This window comes from Salmo trutta, chromosome 17 (genome assembly GCF_901001165.1).
Source record: "Salmo trutta chromosome 17, fSalTru1.1, whole genome shotgun sequence".
In the NCBI taxonomy this organism is placed as follows: domain Eukaryota; kingdom Metazoa; phylum Chordata; class Actinopteri; order Salmoniformes; family Salmonidae; genus Salmo; species Salmo trutta.
In genome coordinates this window covers 34,421,005-34,430,636 of record NC_042973.1, presented here as the reverse complement: position 1 = coordinate 34,430,636, position 9,632 = coordinate 34,421,005, and the positions used below count along the sequence as shown (strand labels likewise).

Below are 9,632 nucleotides of genomic sequence, written 5' to 3'. Positions count from 1 at the left end.
GGGATAGGAAACTGGAGACCTAGCTTAGCAGGAAACTGGGAAGCCCCAGTTTCCTGCTAAGTAGGTTTTCTGCAAGTAGGTCCAGATACTCTGGACCTACTTGGGCTATAGACTGAGGACCTGGTAGGGTAGAAGGTGAGATGTCTCCTACAAAAGGACATGGAACACCTCGGTCACAAGGGTTCCCCACAGGGATGTCAGGATGGTCTTCCAAGGCTGGAGCGAGCAAGAACCCCAGGACTGAGACCGGCAGGTTCCACCAGGCAGGGACTGATGGGGCCTGGACAGCAGACACGGACCGAGCCACCGCAGCAGAGACTGGAGGGGGCTCCCAAGAAGGAGCAGGAGCCATCTTTGAACAGCAGCAGGCAGGACGTTGAAGGTAGGACTAGGCAGATCCCGCCAGACAGGGGTCGGAGAGGTCTGAGTTGCAGAACTTGGCGACTTCAGCGACTGGAGACAGGCTCTAGCATTATGGACCAACTGACATTCAGAGATGTCAGCTGGAGTAGGAGTATGGTTCTCCCTCAGGGTGAACTCTGATTTCTCCTCCATCCCTGGAGAAGGCTGTAGATCTTCCTGCTCGTGAATAGGTAGGGAGTTAAGGATTAACTAGAACAGGGGCCATCAGAACCTCTGTCACTGGAGACGGTGATCGCACCACTGTGGGAACCAGTTGAGACTCTGCGACAGGAGCTGGTTGAAGCACAGCGGTGGGAGTGGTGAGCTGAAGCTCCATGGCAGGGGCCAGTGTAGTAGGCCCCACTACTAACTTGAGCTCCATTGTCAGAACAGGCTGGATTTGCACGGCTGGGGTCGGCTGGAGCACAGTGGTAGGGTGCTCCACCAGGGTGAGCTGTGGTAGCTCCTCTGGCCCTGGAGAAAGCTGTACACCACTGTGAGGGACTCCACAGCACGGGTCAGATCCGAGACTGGGGCTAATGGTGAAGCTGATGTGGAACGGCGCGGCGTCTCAAGCATCTTCTGACGTCAATGAGCTGGTCGCACTGGCACCGCAGAACCTCATTCTGGCACTTCTGGTGTAGTATCTGTTGCATGACAATCTCTAGGATGATGTCATCAACGTCTTGGGCAGCTTGATGGCACAGGTCCCTGTTCTCCCCATCTAAAATGTCTTTCAGTTGTAAGAGGAGAGAACTGTTGAAGAACTGGCTGAGACAGTCAGGTGACAACTGGCAGTGTCCATCAGGTAAGTACTGGCGACGATGGTCGCGTGAACTGTAGGAAGCTTCCATCTTCCGGACTGCTTCAATGATCTCAATCTCGTCACACTGGCTGTGTAAACGCAGTGAGACCTTTCCGGTTGTCACTGGCGATCCACACTCAGGTCAACGCTGATCACGGTGATCTCTGGTTGAGGTTTGATGTGGATCCTGAGGATCTCCGGTCGAGATTCAACATCGATCTTGGCGATCTCTGGTCGAGGTTAGCTTGAGATGGGAACCCGATGAATTAGCAACCAATGAAAAGGCTGAGGCTCTGTCATCTATTCTGCTGATCAGCCTGGGTGGTGACTTGGACCGGTGATGAGTAGCTGAAGGGGGAAGAAGGCCGTCTCAAGTGCTCAAGAAAACCGTCTTGGTGCGCTCTCTCGTAGGAGTGGTATGTGGATGTGTGTGATGTCGAGATATTGTGGGAGGTGAGCTGGTCGGCGCAGACGGCCCACATCTTGTGGAGAATCTTCTCTGTTAATTGGCATCCTTGGGCTGTAGCAGTTACTGGATCCGGCTCGTAAGGACCATTAAAAATAGGGGTAGGGTTATAGAGAATCGTAGGCCCATGAATATAATAACAAACATTAGGTGCTGGCTTATGGCAAACATTACAGAACAAGGATAAGGCGGATGTCCCGTTTAAGGGGAGTTTAATAGAAGAAGATGTCCACATTCACACACACACACACACACACACACACACACACACACACACACACACACACACACACACACACACACACTAATGGTTCAGATAACTGAGAATCATGTCCAGTGAGAACTGGCATTGACTATGGTTCTGAAAGGAAAGAGGACTGCTATAATATGAATGACATGGCTATATAAGCTAGCACAGGTAAGTATATAACAGCAAGGGCTATTCACTACAGCAGGCATAGGCCTAGTCACATGGCAATAGACTAAACAGCCGATTGTGCTTGTGCACATGAAACTAAGGCAAATGTGCTCAAATAAACATTACAGTAATGTTGAAATGTATACATAATATAAATACAATGAGCGATATATATATATATATATATATATATATATATATAGCACCATAAATGAGCAATGCTAATAAACGGCTAATCGCTAACAGTCATGCTAAATGCTCATGCATTCCAATGCAAAATGCTTACAATAGTGCTAACGCTAGCGGGAGCACGAGCTAGCTAATAAGCACAACATACAGTAATTATACACGATAAACCACAAAACTTAGCTCCACATAATATGACAGAGATCTCAATGCACGCAGAATTAAACATCAGACATACAGGGATTCAGTCCACAGGAGGAAAAGGTCAGCAGGAGGGGAAAATGTGGAAGTCCCCTTCAGGATGTAGAGGATGAGGTCCAGGATCTCGTCAGGATGTCACATGCTTCGTAAACAACAGGTGTGAACTAACAATGAAATGCTTACTTACGGGTGCTTCCCAACAGTGCAGATGTAACAGTGTAGGTTCCGTCCCTCTCTTCGCCCCAACCCGGGCTCGAACCAGGGACCCTTGCACACATCAACATTTACACCCCCCGAAGCATCGTTACCCATCGCGCCACAAGAGCCACGGCCCTTGCAACGCAAGGGGAAACCCTACTTCAAGTCTCAGAGCGAGTGACGTCACTGATTGAAACGCTATTAGCGCGCACCACCGCTAACTAACTAGCCATTTCACATCGGTTACACAGAAAGAAAATAGAGAAATAATAGAAAAGTAAAACACGTAATACTAAAAGTAATAACAGATACACAATGAGTCTCGATAAATTGACTATATACACTGAGTGTACAAAACAGGAACACATTCCTAATATTGAGTTGCACCCTCTTTTGCCATCAGAACAGTCTCAATTTGTCAGGGCATGGACTCTTCAAGGTGTCGAAAGCATTCCACAGGGATGCTGGCCTATGTTGACTCCAATGCTTCCTCCAGTTGTGTCAAGTTGGCTGGATGTCCTTTGGGTGGTGGACCATTCTTGATACACACGGGAAACTGTTGAGTGTGAAAAACCCAGCAGCATTTCAGTTCTTGACACAAACCGGTGTGCCTGGCACCTACTTCCATACCCCATTCAAAGGCACTTAAATCTTTTGTCTTGCCCATTCACCCTCTGAATGGCACATTTACACAACCCATGTCTCAGTTGTCTCAAGGCTTAAAAATCCTTCTTTAACCTGTCTCCTCCCCTTCATCTACACTGAATGAAGTGGATTTAACAAGTGACATCAATAAGGGATCATAGCTTTCACCTATATTCACCTGGTCAGTCTGTCATGGACAACTGGTAAACGGTAGCAGCAGCGTATGTGATGAGTCAAAATAGTTAGTGCAAAATGGGTCAATGCAAATAGTTAACCAAATAGCTACCTGGACTAACTATTTTTCAGTCTTATGGCTTGGGGGGGTAGAAGCTTTCAGGGTCCTGCTGGTTCCAGACTTGGTGTATTGGTATGGTTTGTTGTGCGGGAGCAGAGAGAACAGTTATGACTTGGCTGGAGTCTTGGAACATTTTTGAGCTTGGAGGGCACTATGGTGTTGAACGCTGAGCTGTCGTCAAAGAACAGCATTCTGACGTTGGCGTTCCTTTTGTCCAGCTGGGAAAGGGCAGTGTGGAGTGCAATAGAGATTGAGTCATCTGTGCATCTGTTGGAGCGGTATGCGAATTGGAGTGGGTCTAGAGTGTCTGGGATGTGGTGTTGATGTGAGCCATGACCAGCCTTTCAAAGGGTTTCATGGCTAGAGATGTGGTGCTACAGGGCAATTGTCATTTACACAGGTTATCTTGGCGTTCTTGGCACAGGGACAATGGTGGTCTGCTTGAAACATGTAGGTATAACAGACTGGGTCAGGGAGAGGTTGAAAATGATCAGTGAAGACAGGCGGCCAGTGCATGGGAGAGAACGACTGCCTGTGTCATTGAAGCCACAGAAGTTCAAGGCCAACCGCGGTACTGCAGGCTTTGTTAGCAGAAAGCAGTGTCCCCATTATAGTGAATGGAAAAAGTGCAATCTTTGATAAAGCATTTTTAGAAGACAATTATGGTACCAATAACTGCTTCTAATACACCAGATGTATGTCTTTGAACCGATTATTCAGAAGAAGAAAAAAATTCACACAGAAGAAGTTATAAGGATAATTAATTTAGTTGCTAATGGCAGCCTGCATTAACCCGGTCGGCCTTTAACTTGAGTTACTCAATGAGAGGGGGCAGCGCTGAGCTAGCCTGCAACGTCACTTCCTGGAGAAGATCAAACTGTGCATGTTATGGGAGATTCTCAATTGACAAAGACCGTCTTCTCTCCTCCGTGACCCAGAAACCGATGAGTGGTCGGTGAGTTTGTCAATTTGTTAGTAGGTAAACGGAAGAGTGTCCTCCCCTCCTTGAAAGCCACCTTTCATTGAGGATACTTATCTGTATCCTACCGCAGAAGAGTTTCAAAATCTGCCACACCCCCTTTGAATGAGTGTTTGTTTTGGCAGAGAAAAACATGCACACGTTTAAAAACAATATGCTTTTGTTTTGAGCCTTACTTCCCCGTGGGCTTTGAACGGGTCACCTGGCTCAACCCTAGGAGGCAGCCAATTCCAAAACGAATGCAATCACTTTTCCCCTAAGAAACTCCTCACAAATTGGTAACCCGGGGAAGATAATCGAATCCCCTCACTTTACTCTTGCAGGACTTCATTACCCAAACAACACTTCACAGACATGAGAATCGTCACAGTATTGTTGCGGAAGTGCTGAGGCAGGCTTATAACAACGTGAATTTCGGTTTAAGGCTCCTTCGCTTCTGCAAAAATATAGATTGGCATTTCTGTAGCTCTGTATTCGTAAGAAACACGGGCGATGACAGCTTTAAAGTATGCTGGCATGGATGATAGACAGCGAGGATGAGTTGTCTCCAGGATGGGAAGAGAGATCTTCGAAGGATGGATGGGTTTACTATGCGAAGTAAGCGAAAATGAACTATTGCGCATAGTTTCAATGAACCAGTCTATTTCTACGGTCTCATCCACCACCAGCGCCGCTTGCTTTTATGGCAGTGCTATCCTTGCCATAAACCAGTTCTTGAACATACTAGCCTTATCTATTCAATATCGCCCACAGAGAAGAGCAGAGATGCTTTGTTTTGATTAGCTAGTTTGATGGATCCCCCTCTACACAGTCATGAGGAAATGAAGACTGTGGGATCATCCCAAAACAGGGAAGAAGAGGCGCTGTGCTCTAGGTTTTGGGTAACTGTCCAGTCTGACCCCATTCCCAACTTTTCTCTTTCTCCCACCCACCTCTTACTGTACATCCCCATTCAATAGGCCATTTTGCAAGCGTGTAATTGTCATTACTTATGCACATTGGACCCAACTTAAGGGTGTTAACGGTTAACCTATTAGCAGCCGAAAATACATTTGACCTGTAATGCTTATCGGTCTATAGGTTAATTTCCACAATTGTGTAGAATTAAATTGGCGCGTGGGTATTTTCGTTAATCATCACGCATTTTAGGTATCACGCGCACAGCATACAGAGCATAGTTTGCTACCATCTGTCAGACAGCGTGAGAGTAACTACTCAAAAAGTCTGTAGGCTACTGGAGTGAAACCTGCTTTTCTAAGACCAGTCATTGCGCAGCAAATAACAATTTCAAATGTCATGATTAAAAAAGTGTTATTTTTATTTCTCAACTCGTAAAGCGCGCCTCCCATTCCGATGCATATGCTATAGCCTGCCAACCGTTAACTATCAGCACGTCACCCACCACTTTGCAATGGGAGTTTGAGGCAGTATAATTGTTTGAAACCTGAACGCCTTACCTTGCGAAAATCCATCCATAGAAACGTGGAGGCAATTATTTTTCTAAAGACTTCTTCTTGCAATTAACCAGCATTTCTCTCCTGTTCTATTGGTTTTCATATCAACTTTCTTTCGTTGTCCAGAAGCCAAAGGCACAATCCTTGTCATATTAGCAACCGATCATAGTAGTTGCTATTAGATTCGCCCTCTTTCTAAATTTAACGGAGATTTTCATCTCTGTCACATATGGAACTGCTCGCATTTGGTGCGCAGTTTAGAACCGTGTTTTCCGCGATTGCATTTGGGCAAATGTTTGAAAATTACGTTTTTTTTAGCGGCTTCATTACAGGAGTTGCATCTTCAATTATAGCCTGTTGACAGTAAGACGATAGGTTTACTATTGTTGCATGTTTTCATTAAACTCTTATTAATGAAAAATGCCCGGTCCTTGTATGCAGCATAGTATCAGAGAGGAAGAGCCGAAGCCAGATGTTTCACTCGACAAAATAAGTCCAATGCATTTCTATGGGTTTATTTTGGGCCTACGCCCATTCTTAGGGCGGAAACATAAGCATCTCGTCATTGTATACAGATCTCTGATAGTATTTTCTATTGGTGAAGTTATTTTACCGTTTGGTAAAAACATTTTATAACCGTTTGTTGACCGGTTAATGAGGATCAGCTAATCGGCAGGAAAATTGACCAACATTTGCATCCCTAGACCCAACCTAATGTGTACAAGACTCACCAAATTTTTCTTATGGAACTGGGTGCACTTGAATGTTCATAGTGAGAGGTTAAAACACTGATAAATATCATTCTGCGATTGTAGAGTTATCCTTCTGTTAGGATGGCACTCAGTAACAGATATTGAGTTAATGGTATGACTCTTGCTTCTGAATGGCTAACGGGAGGGTTTTTCTTCCCCACAGATCTACCATATGGATGGGAGCAGGAGACAGACGATAAAGGACAGATCCTCTCTTCCTGATATCCTAAACAACTAGCAAGCTAAGGGGTGGCAGTAAAAAATGAAAATAAGCACTTTATTTGACAGTACATACATTTACCAGGCATTTACTAATAAATTACAAGGTAACATGATAATTACTGAGTGACAACCTAATGCTAGTTTGTTTCTTTGGGATTCATTCCAATGAGCACCATTTCATATAGGAATGTACCAGAAAGTAGCAATTGTTTGTGCATTTCCTATTTAATACCAGATAAATAGCAGTGGAAACTGGTGTAAGGTCTTTTGACCCATGGCTGTGAGCAGCCTATCTATGCCCCACTGCCTGCCTGCCTGAGACTGTTCATGAGGCCTTGTTTCGGTAGAGAGAGACCTCTCAGAGCATGCTTACAACCACTTAGCGTAATAGTTATCGCAAGTTCATACAACATGAAACTTACTCCCCGCCGCTCTTTCTCTCTCTCCTTCATGCTCCCCTCTCCCTTTGCCCCTTCCCTAACAGTCACATTAACAAGGGGAAGACCTACTTTCACCCACGGCAGGCGTTCACGGTGGAGGATGTGCTGGTGAAGCCGACACGTTAGGGCAGTAACACAGCAGCCCTGGAGATCCTGCAGGGTTGCAACCTCTCAGACAGGGTGGTCCTCATCACCGGGGGCAACTCTGGCATTGGTGAGTTTAGCACTGTGTGTGTGCAGTGCACATGTGTCTGTGTGTAATTAACTTACTGTATTTGTGCCTTGATAGTTAGAAAGTGCACCTTCATTATTTCACCAGTAGGTGGGGGTATTGCACCACAGTCCTTTTAGTCCAGTCCCGACAGTGCTTCTCTGTCTTCCCCCTGCAATCCAAAGCTTAATTGTATCCCTTTAAAACCAGGCATTCATCAACATTAACCTCCAAAATGATACACTTAGACTGAACAAATCATTCCCAACATGATTACCCAACATGATTGTATTGAAGTTCATTAACTGAGCTGAATTGTATGTCATTGTTAACTGTAATGAATGACGGCCATTTGTGGCGAGCAATTGCATGGCTCACTGTATAATGGCCCTGGAAACAAATGCATTTCCTCTTCATCTCTGTGTAAATTAGCACAAGTAGAAGCTATTCATCCACAGTCGCCGCTTCAGTTGCAGGGAGATAACAACAGCGCAAGGGAAATTAAACAAACATAAAATCGTTAATTGTCTTTATATTCAAATCATTCCTCTTCCTAAAGTTCTGGATTTGTAAATGGAGTGAGTATATCACTAGAGATGGTTGTGAAACAGTGTTGTTGTTTTCAGATTTATAATGGTCAAGACTTCAGACTGACTGAACAGGAGAGGTTGCAGACTTTCTCAGCACTTAGCTTCCCACCCTTAATGACATTAAAAAAAAAATATATATATATACCCGTTGTTCTAAAGAAGGAACAAAACAACAAGGAAAACATACAGTGCAGAACAAAATACAAAACTCTGGCTATGGTCCAAACACACCAAGACAGTCGTGAAGAGGGCACGACAAAGCCTATTCCCCCTCAGGAAACTAAAAAAATTTGGCACGGGTCCTGAGATCCTCAAAAGGTTCTACAGCTGCAACATCGAGAGCATCCTGACCGGTTGCATCACTGCCTGGTACGGCAATTGCTCTGCCTCCGACCGCAAGGCACTTCAGAGGGTAGTGCGTACGGCCCAGTACATCACTGAGGCTAAGCTGCCTGCCATCCAGAGGAAGGCCCTGAAAATTGTCAAAGACCCCAGTCATAGTGTTCTCTCTACTACCGCATGGCAAGCGGTACCGGAGTGCCAAGTCTAGGACAAAAAGGCTTCTCAACAGTTTTTACCCCCAAGCCATAAGACTCCTGAACAGGTAACCAAATGGTTACCCGGACTATTTGCATTGTGCCCCCCCCCCCCCCCCGCTACTCTCTGTTTATCTTATATGCATAGTCACTTTAACTATACATTCATGTACATACTACCTCAATTGTCCCGACCAACCAGTGCTCCCGCACATTGGCTATCCGGGCTATCTGTATTGTGTCCCACCACCTGCCAACCCCTCTTTTTACGCTACTGCTACTCTCTGTTCATCACATATGCATCGTCACTTTAACCATATCTACATGTACATACTACCTCAATAGGCCTGACTAACCGGTGCTCCCGCACATTGGCTAACCGGGCTATCTGCATTCAAATCAAATGTATTTATATAGCCCTTCTTACATCAGCTGATATCACAAAGTGCTGTACAGAAACCCAGCCTAAAACCCCAAACAGCAAGCAATGCAGGTGTAGAAGCACGGTGGCTAGGAAAAACTCCCTAGAAAGGCCAAAACCTAGGAAGAAACCTAGAGAGGAACCAGGCTATGAGGGGTGGCCAGTCCTCTTCTGGCTGTGCCGGGTGGAGATTATAACAGCACATGGCCTAGATGTTCAAATGTTCATAAATGACCAGCATTGTCAAATAATAATAATCATAGTAGTTGTCGAGGGTGCAACAAGTCAGTAACACAAGAGTAAATGTCAGTTGGCTTTTTCATAGCCGATCTTTGAGAGTATCTCTACCGCTCCTGCTGTCTCTGGAGAGTTGAAAACAGCAGGTCTGTGACAGGTAGCACGTCCGGTGAA

At 45.4% G+C, this 9,632-nt stretch overlaps 1 protein-coding gene across 1 annotated transcript in view; it reads left to right on the top strand.

Annotated features, from left to right (window-relative positions):
• The first annotated feature begins 4,847 nt into the window (after positions 1 to 4,847).
• The window catches only part of LOC115151360 (WW domain-containing oxidoreductase-like), a 265,138-nt gene continuing 260,353 nt past the window's right edge, over positions 4,848 to 9,632 (top strand). Inside the window, exons 1-3 of the mRNA XM_029695274.1 lie at positions 4,848 to 5,192; positions 6,965 to 7,127; positions 7,508 to 7,677. The gene's annotated coding sequence lies outside the window, so the exon portion shown is untranslated. The remainder of the gene's footprint in view (positions 5,193 to 6,964; positions 7,128 to 7,507; positions 7,678 to 9,632) is intronic.